Source organism: Lepisma saccharinum, chromosome 16 (assembly GCF_977018435.1).
Source record: "Lepisma saccharinum chromosome 16, izLepSacc3.1, whole genome shotgun sequence".
Taxonomy (NCBI): Eukaryota; Metazoa; Arthropoda; class Insecta; order Zygentoma; family Lepismatidae; genus Lepisma; species Lepisma saccharinum.
This window is the reverse complement of record NC_139244.1, coordinates 33362563-33375796: the sequence shown is the minus strand read 5'-3', so window position 1 is coordinate 33375796 and position 13234 is coordinate 33362563. Positions and strand designations below refer to the sequence as shown.

Below are 13234 nucleotides of genomic sequence, written 5' to 3'. Positions count from 1 at the left end.
TGCTACGGAAATAGGACCGATCCTATCCTTGAGAAATGCCATGGCATCTGAAATGTCATAAAATTTCTCACTTTACACGGCAGTTTTTTGATCATGGCATAAATGTTAAGGGAAATGCTTTCGTTCAAAGCAAAGCAAACGAACTTTGTCTTGCACGTTGTTGAATGATAGTTCAAACTATTCTAAACTAGTGACTGTTGTTAGTACTTATAGTAGCAATTAAGATTAATGAATTCTTTGGAATGTGGTTTTGAGCATTAGCAAGGATATCCGGTGGGGGTGGAGGCAAGGGCGTTGCCCTGCTGGTATGTAGAGACGCCCAAAAATATAGGTATATTTCACATATACAATTGCATTTCAGTCAGTAATTTGCATTAATTATTATAATAAAAGCCTGATAATTATAGGTAACACTGGTACGGATAGTTACAGGAACACGCAAACTCCAAACAGAAACAATGTTGTTTGGGCGATTCCTTGCTTGCCCCCCCCCCCCCCCCCCGCGCCGGAAAATATCCTACGAGCAGCTATATTTCGCTTTACAATCAAAAATGTCAACAGAACAGCGCCACACAAGCCCACAAGGAAAAAGACCTTGGGACGAAAAGTCCCCGCGCAGCTTTTTCTTCTTCCCTCCACCTCGGGCCATAAGGAAGCATGGTCCACTCTCCCTCTCCCCTACTCGCGGGGGGTACGGTGCACAGGAGTCGCGGGTCTGTGCAGGTTGTTTTGCTCGTGGTTCCACTATAGGTGGTATATCTAACAAAATGCTGTACGATTCTGGTAATGCATAGGTATTTGACGTATATTACGTAATCTGTGTCCGACCTGAAGCAGCAGATTTTTAACTTTTTTTTTTTCAGCGTACTTATAATAACTCAACTTTCTCCAATGAATTGCTAAACCGGAAGTAACAATAATTCTGAAGGCAACAGTGCGTGAACATTGGAAGCGACATTATGGAGTTGACACTAAGGGGCAAATGCGGAACTGCTTTACTTCCCCATTTTACTTCTGACGTCATTTAATCGCATACTTGGCTACTGAAGCATATATGGTTCTTATAGCCTCACCTTTAAAATTATTTCGGATCTTAATTGTTATATGGTTTTGCTTTAAAAGTACTTTTTTTATAATTTTTCAAAAAATATTTCTCCTTAAAATTTCACTTTTCGCTTCCTGATTTGAACATCGGCAGATTTGGTGTGACCGGTCTAGGTAATTGTGTTACGAAAGTATGCGAAGGCCAGGTTGGCTATTGTAGAATCCTACACTCTCTATACTTTGATCTTACTACCCCTTTGTCTTGTCTTAAAATAGACCTTTGTTTCTAATGTTGAGTACTATTTAAATCACGATTTCGATTTGAAAAAAAGGTAGCAGAAAAAATCGTGCTCACTTTTTGGCATGGCGACAGTATTCTGAAAGCGACAAGTGTTGCTTTTTCGTAGGTAAAGGAATGGGGAGGGGGGAAATCTCGAGGACTTGGCAAGTGACTGGGCTGTGCCTAAAATTAACGCGCAATGCCATACTTCAGCAGGCAGCTGTTGCAGTCTGCCTGCTTGTGTGCTTTTTCTGTTGCTTCCTTTAAGTTTAAGGGAACAGTAAGTATTGATAGATCTATTTCCTACATTGTTTATGCCGTATATTAACCACGATTAGTTTTTATTTGCGTGCGGAGGCTATTTTGGAAAACTATGCATCTTTAATTATGAACTGTGCTCGCTTAAGTGGTGAAGTTCCGACATTGTTTCTCCAAATTTGGATGAGTGTAATTTACATCGATAGAGTGTACGTATATTTAGTTCATGACTTTTTTTTTAGTATTAAAATACGTAAAACAGTGTACTAATTTCAATATCCAAGCTTAAGAATTGGAAATTTCCTGTGAATTTCCTTCCGAACAGATAGTGGTAAATGCATGTATGCTATTGATAATATTTCTGTAAAAAGAACTTGTGTTTCTTCGCCTACTTGCTTCGTTTATCGTGTTGATTGATAGGCATGACATAAAGACGAGACTTAATCAAGGGGTCCTGGGTTCGATACCCGGTGGAGGCACATAGTGGTTCGGATCCCACTTTAAACTGTAGGTCCAGTCCCGATTAGCCTTACTGTGCATAAAGTGGACTTAAAAGACCAACTCAATCCAATAAAGACGTGACTTGGCTCAGCGTCGTCTCCTGAACGTGGATGCTGTAGCGTTCAAGATCTTGTCTCGAGTTGTAAATATCTTTCTTGAGCTCGACTCTAGCCTCCAAAAATTGGACACAAGAATTTAAGACCCCTTTTATGAAGGTGATTTTTTTTCTGCTGACGTCATTTTATGCAAGGAGCATTTACGTTCGTAAGGAAACCGTGGAAAGGGGGTAGTCAAACTGTAACAGTGCTACCACCCCACCCTTTTTCGCATAAAGTCGAAGATGAACCATCGCGTCATTAATTTTATGTATCGACAAAGACAGAAAAGAAGATGAACTGTTCTTCCCATCAACTCGGCTAGTTTTGCAGATAAGGCATCTCATAACCTCTACGAAAAGTTTAAGAGACAAGAGTTGGTGATTAGGCGTCATTTTAAGGGAATTTTGCATTTACTATTTTTGATTTTTCTCGCGTTTCATTTTATTTTTTTAAAACTTTCATTTGGGGGGGCTGCAGTACATCAACCCACCTCTGCGTACAGTGATTGCAGATTACATACTTAGAACTCAAAATTCTTGAAGTGCCAGTTACAGTGTTATTCTTGGGTGCCATCGTATGTATAACCTAGCCTATTGAGCCCAAATAAAATTAGTAAAAGTCTTCAAGACTTGGCCAGATAATAACAAATAAGTAGTAACGAACAATAACAGCAACACTAAAATTTACCAATATCCACTTTCTCCTTCGCATCCATTCCTTTAGATATTGAGATTAAATACATTGCACGCTTCTATCCATTCATTTTTCTTTAGATTTCTGTCTTTGTACCGTTAACTAGCCCTGAATTATTCATTTTTACCAGGCACAGATCTCTGTATGAAAAGTTCAATGCAACTGTAATCAAGTAATCCGACAGAGCGGTTGGCAACAGTGATGTCTAAATCAGTCGACGGCAAAAACTAGGCGTTTACATAAATGGACCCATTAGTCCCATGTACACACTCCTCACTCAGTGCTCTAGCAGTTTGTTTCTTTATATAGCGAAAAAGGAAAACATACAATTCTCCTTACATTATTGGATTGCGATAAAGCCGCAATGTCTATACCGTATTGTAATATAATTTTCATTCTTATTAGTGAAGATGAAAACGTTGTTAACCGTGTGTGCAAAGAGTGAAAAATAAGTGTAGCAACATATAAAATGCTCTCATCCTGTACTTTGAAAATGTTATATGACTTTTGCCGCTGGCGTTTTCTAGGACACGACGCGCGGCAGTGCATAAAATAACCCTTTTGTTTAATTTTTTTATAACGCCATCATATTTGCCGTCGTGAAATTACATGTTCTTACGGTAATCGTGATCGCGAGCTGATGCGCTCAAATAATATTTATTTATTTAAAGGTGATTAATTGATTGACTTTGTTTGTTTTACTTCGCTTTGCCACGTTTGGCTAATCTCGAAGATGAGAATGAATGGTGATAAAGTGAAATTGATGACAGGAAAAGCACAAACACACACAGGCAGTGCACGCCACCAACGTCATAGAAAATTGTACCTGCTGTGAGTCCATACGCCAGAGAAGGTTGTACTGACTCTTGAGTCCAGAGCCTCGTTAGTCTGCAAAATGAAGTTCAGGTTGTACTACGAGGATGACACGTTGGTACTCTGGTGTCTTTGGGATGGGACACCCGTTATGTAAAACTGAGAACACAATAGGTAAAGCCCATTTATACTGTTATTTTCTCTACATATTTTCTACAAACTATAAATAAGCAATAATTATAAAAACCTACAAATGGTAAATTTCAAATTGAAATTTGAATATTTTTTCGAACATCTCAGTTCATTTGCAATTGCGGTAAATGTAAAAGATTCGTTTGATCTCTCTGTATATTACCGGCAAACTCTCAGTTGGTGGAGAACATCAAAGCAAACACCTTATCTGACATATTTCTCTCCACGACTTGTTTTGATGCCAGCACAACCCCTTCCCCCACCCCAGTTATCTCATGTAACCCTCGCCCATTAATAGGGCTACCAGATCGCTGTAAGTCAAAATGTAGGACACAAAACATTCTCAATAAATAATACGTATTTCTATAGAACACGTTAGAAAAAAGTTGAAAAATAACACTTTTCACTTTAAAAAAAAAAATCTTAATGAATTTTTAAATTCAAAATTTCAAAACGTGCAATCATACTAATCAATGCACCTCTTACTACATGATTTAAGTGGTACTTCTCAGAGAAGACAATTTCTATAAACATTTCAGGTTTAGTCAAACGATATTTATGTTAGAGTGGACAGTCAAACTCTTTGAAATTATAGGTACCAGTCCCAAACATTTTACAGATTTTATGAAAAAATCATTTCTCTCGTGAGTCTGTTGTGCTGATGGTAATGAAGTACTCTCAACATTTGAATTATGACCTGTAATGGCAAACAAATATTCAGCAATTACTGTAATTTAAAATGGTTCCAGAAGTTTCATCTTGGGTAGTTTTTAGTTCAATAACAGGGTGTCTACCAAACGAACGCATCCAGAATTCTTGACTTTTTGTGGACTTTTATAGACCTTTTTTCAGTTTTTCTTAACTTTTATTTATTCGACCCCTACTTAGGTAAAGTTGGAAATTAGTAATTAAGAAAATAAAGATTTATTTAATGAAAACCCCTATCAAAGGGCCAGTTAAGATGAAAATTGAAGCTGAATTTAAGAAGAGAATTAGATCTGCTTTCTCGTATTAATGCATCCTGTACTGTGTTTGGCAGACAAGCGATGCTTTGGCGTCTGGACTCTCAGCCAGTATAATCTTATGTGGGGTTTGTGTCGGTTGTCCCTATATGTTTGTGACTGTCCCTTCATCTATCTTATCTTACCACCATTCATTATCATCTCGATTAGCCAAAGGGACAGAAAAAAGTGAAGTAAAATAAATAAATCAACCAATCAGTCTCTATGATAGCAAAAATTCTTGACCTACTTGTTGATTTCATTACTTTTTCTTGACTTCCATGACTTTCCTGACTGGCAAACACCCTAAATAACTTTGTTCTTTATACCCCTGTTTTACAATCAAATTATATTGGAATATTGAATAAGAATGGGCAACGCCTTGTTCCTTGAGTATAAACCCTAAGGCAAGAAATTCTGCTCAGGTATTGAACAGTAAGGTTATCAGAAAGTGATCCCAAAACTTTGATCATTAATTACTTCCGTTTTCCCATTTGCTTAATATCAGGACAAACTTTTTTTTCTTTTTGGGGAATGACTGAATCAAAATAAATTTCGCTATTGAGTTTGGAAGCGCAGTCCATAGACTTATAACTTGCATAATTTGTTTCTGTTACGTATTTTCCTAATTAATATTGTGACGCTCAAAATGTAGGACATTTATGATATTTTTCAAATTCCTCCCGGGCGCCGGACATAAGGCTAAAGTGTACGACATGTCCGGGAAAAACCGGACTTCTGGTAACCCTACCCATTAACCCACACACTTGGCACAGTTGCTCATTCAGTACTTCAACCACTTTATAAGTTTTGGCTAAGTGAAATCTTATAGCTGGCGGGATTCTCACTTAACCATACACACTTGCGCCATCGCATATTGCACAGCAGCTGTTGGCGATAAGGACACACGCACACACATATATAACACCACTATTCGTTTAAATATTGGCGTTCAAGGCCACTGAGGGAAGTATTTACAGTCTCAGCAGGTGCTCAAAATTTCGTAAAATATCTCACGAGGATACACTTCTTGGTGGAGGAACGTTTCTGGTAGCTATTATAATTGATATGGATGCATATGTAAGAATCTTGTTTAGACATTTCGTAATCAAATATGGGGAAAAATTGTACCCGATGATTGCATATTATGCAGTGGTTCGGATTCCACTTTAGGTCCAGCTCTAGTTAATCTATGGGCGTAATGTGTACTTATAAAGTTTACCAGCTACAGTGACCCTGTGAATATGTATCCTTAAAGCCCAATCAGGCTTCAAGAGGAGAATTGTGTACTCACAACGGGTTGGTTAGAGTTACATAGTCGTTTGACTAAGATATCGTAAGAATCGAGTTTGACATGAAAAAGAGTCTATAAAATAAAGCACTAACAATTATGGCAATAACAATAAGTATTGATATTGTTCCTCTTGTGGTCATTCTCCCCCCCTTAAAGAAAATAGTGGCCACGCTTCTGGCTATGTGGGTTCCTCATTTCGAGTTTTGTTGCCTTTTTTTTTCAAAGTAATATCCCCTTTTTTCAGATAGGGGGACTAGGCCCTTCCTGAGTCCTCTAAATCCGGGCCTAACGCTAAAGGTGCATGCATAATTGTACAATATTTTTTAGAAATGTTAGAAGAGTCCGTTATTGCAAATCTCTTCTGCATCTCTGTCGTGCGCGTGAAAGAAAACAGTGGGGAAAGAACAGGAACAGGCCAATTGCCACTCTTGAACAAAACGCCGACCCAGGTGTCCCAGGTTCGAATCTAGACCTGGTCATGGGCGTACGTTGTGACTGTCCTTTTTATCAATTTCATTATTTATCCTCATCTTTGCGATAAGCCAAAACCAAAAGTGGCAGAAAAGCGTAGTAAAAATACATCAAACCAATCAATCAATCACTGTCGCGCGCGTTCATCATTCATTATGAAAAAAGCAACGGGAAATGGACCGGAATAGGCCAATCGGTTGTCACAAAATCGACATTTAAAGAGAGAGAGAGAGAGGGAGAGAAACGAATGTGTTTGTTCACTCTTGATCAAAAGTTACGTGGAACCATAAGCGTATTAACGATTAGCTATCGAACAGATTTCATACCTGAATCATTGAAATGCAAAGGAAACTTTTTCCTATCACAGTTCAACCTTCATATTTATTCGACCTATCCTAGTAAGTAACTCGCTAGCTATACCAAAAACCGAAACAAATTGACTTGTTTGGTGTTCGTCTATTCTCTTAGAATGCATCATCATTTATCAAAGCCTAGCGAATCCAGTCGTGTCCCTTCTTCATGCATCGTAACTCCTCTACACTCTCTTATCCAAGGAATTTGATACCAGCTATGTCCCAACTGCACGCGCGGAAATTACACTCATGATGAACGTTCACGTTACGCCCTTCCTGAATTTTAATGCCATGCAGGTCTGTCGGAACACAGTGTTGCCGTTTCTTCGGTTTGCAATCGGATGCATTTTCTGACAGAGTGGGTTGGATTGACAGTAGCAATTCGGTGTAGAAATTGTGAAATCGAATGGAAGCATTTTATCATTTCTAAATCGTGTCATACGTGAACGTGAGAACACGTAAATATGCGCGATAAAGTGGTTTTAAACATGAAATGCTTGCGGTTAGAAACACAAGTAAGTCAAGGTCATGATATTCGCAGTTTTCTTTTTTTCAAGCTTGTGAATCTTGAGTTGATGCTTTTCGTCTGATCGACTGGTTTGTTTTGTTACTTCGATTTGCTGCCTGTTTTGGCTAATCGCGAAGGTAGCATGACTGGTGATAAGACGAAATTCATTAGAGGACAAGCACACTTGGTCAGGATACAACCCAAGCCTCACAACGCCGTGAGTTCAGGCGCCAGAGCATTGTTAGTGTGCAACAATGTAGTTCAGAGTGTACTATGTGGAAGTGAGGTTGACATTGGAAAGGGTCACCCCTAACATGTAACATGCCTTGGCGATTTAATGCCAACGTAGAGTGAATACTTTCTGTATATAGGCATTTCGAACCCTCTCCATAATATAATGAGGAAGTATTTATTTTACTTTATTGGAATGCTGAGAACAGCCAAAAGGTCTCTGTACATAACTAGGAACAAATTATATTGACACTAATGAAGGGAGTTGGGGTAAAATTACAATACGTGGAGAACTTCTGTCGACACTCACCTGTTTCAGGTTCGATTGATTGATTGATTGATTTGCTTTATTTTACTTCGCTTTTTGTGTCACTTTGGATAATTTACGAAGATGGGGATGAGTGATGATATGATGAAATTGATGAATGGACATTCACAAACACCCATGCCCACGCCGGAATTCGATCCCGGGCTCCCTGACGTCGTAGCGCGATGCACTAACCACTCCGTCACGGAGGCCGGCGTTTCAGGTTCGAGTCCCGCCCTGGGCATGCTTGTTACTTCATCGCTATCACTTAATCATGATTGATCTCATCACCGCAATTAGTCCCAGAAAGGTAGGCATACAGTAGGAAAATAATATAACGGAAACGTAAAACTCAACGTACAGGATAGGTTTGTAACTTGTAGATTTGTCTCTGACTGATAGTTTCGAAACGGATAATAGATTACACATGTCAATGTCCCTTTACTGAAACACACAGGACAAGGTAATTTGAATATAACGGCTTGCCCCTAATATGAAAGGAGATACGCGGGAGTTCCTCGTAAACTGGCACCCGATTAACGTCTTGTTTAGATAGTTTTCTTAATTTCTTAGAAATTTTGTAGGAAACCTTTTAAAGTGTGGGCTAGCTTATTAGAAGAAACGTCCCAAGACTACTTTTTCCTCTTCATAATTTGTATTTTTACAACCCCTTTTTGTATTTCTGCTTTGCAAACATTGGAACCAGAAAACTGAGAGGAACTAGTATTTTATATATTGTTCTGTTCGAATGCAAAATAATTGTTACGAGTTGTAGAGTGCCAAGGAATATGAAATCTGTTCATGAGCTCTCACTCAAATGCGATGGCCCATGCACGAAAACATTCCCATAAAATGTGTTTGAAATTAAGAGTTCTATCCAACAAGTTATCACTCGACCCCTTTTCCGCATTTAAATATTTTGATTTCCTCCCCTCTATCTCCAAGGAAACTCCATAAACTTTTAAAATACTACATGTACTATTCCACGACTTGTTAGCGTCGCGTTGAAACCGTACAATGGTTTTGTGTGCCAACTCAGACCAGGTTATGGAAACGCAGAACTTGATCCCACATTCTTTAAATTGGAAGGGATCATATTAACCATATCACTGAGCACAGCACGCTACGACGCCAGGGGTGCCGGGTTCGAATTCTGGTCTGGCCGCTTGTGTTCTTTGTGAGTAACCCTTCATCATATCATCACTCATCCTCATCTTCACGATTAGCCAAAAGTGGCAGAAAGGGAAGTAAAATAAACCCAATCAATCAGTATCACTGAACTTGCAAAAAGCTAGTTTCCAAGATTTCAGAAGTGACTTCAGTGTTGCTAGGCGCCTCTTGTATTTAATTGGTATTTCAAAACTAGATATACCTCCTTTCACCGCTCCACGATTGTATAGAAACGACTGTAAAATGCTGGCAGCACTCGCTGTCGGCATGTGATCAAGGGCAATTCTCTGCATGTTAACGACAGGGTTCTTTATTAGTATGCGATGTTAACGGGACATTATCCATTGTCTACGGCTTCGTTTAGCATCTCTTCTATCGACTTCAGATGAACAACTTCCTTTTTTGTCGGTAATAGGGCCTGTCATTTTTCTACAAATCCAGTACGCTAACCAACTACTCCAAGATGTCCCCTGAATTCTATACTTTTTGCTCCATTTAAATTACTATTTCTATTTTCTAAGGAGAAGGGAGCATATTTGCTCGAATTATACACTGAGATGGCTTATTCGGTTTTAAACCGTTGCTTTGATTGTTCTGTTTCCAATTTTGTTCTTTGTGTAGAAATGTCCATTGAACATCAAGGAATGGTTAATGAAGAAATGGTCTGGGAAGATGACAGATTAAGTGGATCCTATGCTGCTACAAAGCGTAAGGGGCAGCATAGTAAAACCTCGAGGTTTCGGTGTTAGATCCTCATCGAACAGAATAACAAAAGTAAAACATACGTTAAACGAATACATTTACTGTAGGCCTATAATACAGGAACCAGTTTATTTTTTTCATATTGTAGTATTTAATCCATACAATAAATGGTTCCGTAGTTACCAAAATTCCAGAAACTATAGGTCACACAACGTAAACTTTGACTAAAATTTCTCAACTTTTGTGCTAAATATTTCCTCATCTGATGGAGTGACTAAAAAGTCTCTCCCCAAGGATATACTAGTACTGCTGCTAATAATAATAATAAATTTAAAATAAAATTGGTTAATTTTTATTTGTTCGTAGTTATTATTGCGTAATAATCATAACCATGCGATAATTATTGTTATTATACTGTTCAAGTTTTATCAATTTCCTGACCCCCCCCCCCCCTTCCCCCTACAAAAATGTCTCGACATGCACTGATGGAAAACGTTACAGTTCGATTCTAGGAACATAACTGCCCAGCCAGAACACCACGGAAAATATTAATGCGTGTAGAATAAAACCTCAAGTATATTGACGAAAATTGTGCGGTTGTTGCTATGCGGTGTAGAACTAATTATTTAACTAACGTGACATGAGAAGAGTGTACGGAAGATACGAACGAATTACAGAACGCTGAATGAAGCACAGAGTTTTATTTTTAATTTGTGTGCCGGTACGTAAAACATTAGGCGAGGATTTATGATTAGTAATACAGTATTTTCCTGTTCAGTTATTTATGATTCCCTCTGTCCGTGTTCGTGCCGCGTTATGGCAATGGTGGTGTGAAAGTATCAGTTAATTTTGCTCAGTGGTGGCCGTAATCCACAAAGAGATTAACAATTTTTTTTGTAAAATAATTCTAAAATGTCATATTGCCTTAATTTATCAATGGAACATATGTGTAAGCTAGACCTCAGCACAGAGGTCCAATAACCAAGTAATGTATGTATTTATGAGAGTTGACGTGTTCACTCTAATTCAAAGTTTCTCAACCTTTCCCCTTTGACACCACTTGTAAACAAAGGAATGGATTCCCCTCCATTAGGTATTCACAGTATTGTGAAACGTAGTGCTAATGTGAAGGATTTCAAAACATCGTTCGAAATAAGGTGTAGTATGTATCACGTCATTTGTTCAAATGTGTAAACGGTTTGTTTGGGGGATGGCACCTTGAAGGGTGGAAAGGTGTATGTAGAGGGTGGTGTTTTGTTTCAGCGTAAGGGTGTTTCCGGGAGGAGTCTCGAACAGAGCATCATTTACAAATCGAGACGGGGAGACCAGATTATTCAAGACTTGTTGAGAGGAGAACGAGACACGTCTGAAAAGTCGGACACAACAAGACGTCCTCTCCCAGAGCCTCGTCTGGTTCTGCATTGTGGTATATTACGATGCAGAATTGTATGTTTGAAAATTTATTTTAATTAAAGTTGCCTCACAACGTGGGTTGCTCAGATAAGGACTGGAGCCCCCCTCCCCCTCTCGGTCTCAATGGCTTTCATATATCTCTCTCTCTCCCCCCCCCCCTTCCCTTGTCTTTTTCTTCCGAGAAAGGAAAGTTAGCTCCCCCCTCTCTCTCTCTCTCTCATATCCCCCTCCCCGTGTAGAATAAGAGCGAGAGAGATCCTCATAAGTGTGAAAGGTTTGTGTGCGCATACGTGGCCGCGCATGTGAAGAGAGAATGAAAGAGGAGAAAAGAAATACTTCTTTGCATATATCTTCCTTGTTCTTTCCTTGGAGAATTGGAGAGTAAAATCGTCAACTAGTTTGTTTCTACAAGAGATCAAGCCAATGGTTTAGAAGTCGAGATGAAACTGGTTACAACGCTAACCAATCATCTTCGTTGTCGAGAGCGAGAAAGGCATTTGGAACAAGAGACGAGACCAAGAATGAGACAAGTCAGCTTCATTCACGAAAAACAACGAGACACTGCAAAGGCACTATCCCTATTTGATTGTATAGAGATGTAGTAGCAATCGAGTAGTCGAAACCTCGGCGTTTCGATGGTACTTTTCCGCAACTTGTCTGCAAGTCTTGAATACACAACAGTGGCGACATAGCAAATTTATTTTTTTTCCATGTCAAGATCCGATACGTAGATAAGGATAAGCCCTTACTTGGACAATTCTGATAATTATTGACGTGTCTGTAATAAACCCGAAAAAAACGAAGACAAGCAGATTACAAGGTAGACAGGGTGTCTACCAGACAAGAAAGTCAAGAAAAAGTAATGAAATCAACAGGTAGGTCAAGAAATTATGCTTGTGGTCAAAATTTTTGCTTTTTTTTTTTAATACATTATAGTGAATTTACATTGTTATATACATGTACTGGGATTTGATAAAATTGAATATTTGGAAATCTAAAATCGTATTGAGTTGTGGTCAAGATTTGTTTACTTTGTTTCTTAAGAATTGCATTCTTATTTGCGTGAAGTTGTATAAAAGTACGAGGGTGTATCATTAAGTATCACACAACAATTTTTTCCGCCATGTTATTGTGGCTGGGACGTTGAATTTTTACAGACGTATAGTTTGAAGTTCGCGCTAGAGACATCATTTGTTCGATCAGGTTTAACTCTTGCGGCAGAAGCGTGAACTACTTACCAAAAATGGCGCGCATGTTATTGTCGTCAACGTCTGAAGAGCAAAGAGCTGTGGTTCGTTTTTTGTGGGCGAAAGGACAAAACCCTAGTGAAATTCACAGGGAAATGTTAGGCGTGTATGGGGAAGACGGTTTGGACGGTAGCAACATCTCCAGGTGGTGCATATTCTTTCAAGGAGGCCGTGTGAACGCTTCAAATGTCATACTGGTCCATGACAATTCTCACCCCCTTGTTGCGGCAAAAGCGAGAAATTTGGTTGGGAGGTGCTGCAGCACCCACCATACAGTCCGGACCTTGCACAGTCAGACTTCCGTCTGTTTGGCCAAATGAAGAAATTCCTAGGTGGCCAACGCTTCGATTTCGAATAAGAAGTACAATCGGTTGTGCGCAGATGGCTGTATTCCCAAATGACGAAGTTCTATGAACAGGGATTATTGAAACTAGTGCCACGATGGGAAAAATGTGTTGAAAGACTTGGCTTGTATGTCGAGAAGTAGCTAAAATATGTGGTTTCGTTGTGTATAATTTATGTTGTCTTACCTTCTAAACTTCTATTTAAAAAAAAAAAAATGTTGTGCGATACTTAATGATCCACCCTCGTTGCCATTCCCCATCCAGGATGAAGTCTGAAGCATTAATTTTTACATGCATTAATGGAATGCAAGTCT

At 39.0% G+C, this 13234-nt stretch overlaps 1 protein-coding gene across 2 annotated transcripts in view; it reads left to right on the top strand.

Annotated features, from left to right (window-relative positions):
• Window positions 1-13234, top strand: part of atl (atlastin GTPase) — an 82928-nt gene that overhangs the window by 23230 nt on the left and 46464 nt on the right. The window contains exon 1 of one of the 2 annotated variants that reach the window (XM_083137964.1): window positions 1518-1604. The exons of the other annotated variant lie outside the window; for it this stretch is intronic. The gene's annotated coding sequence lies outside the window, so the exon portion shown is untranslated. Of the gene's footprint in view, window positions 1-1517; window positions 1605-13234 lie in introns of those variants that run through there. 2 annotated transcript variants of the gene reach the window in all.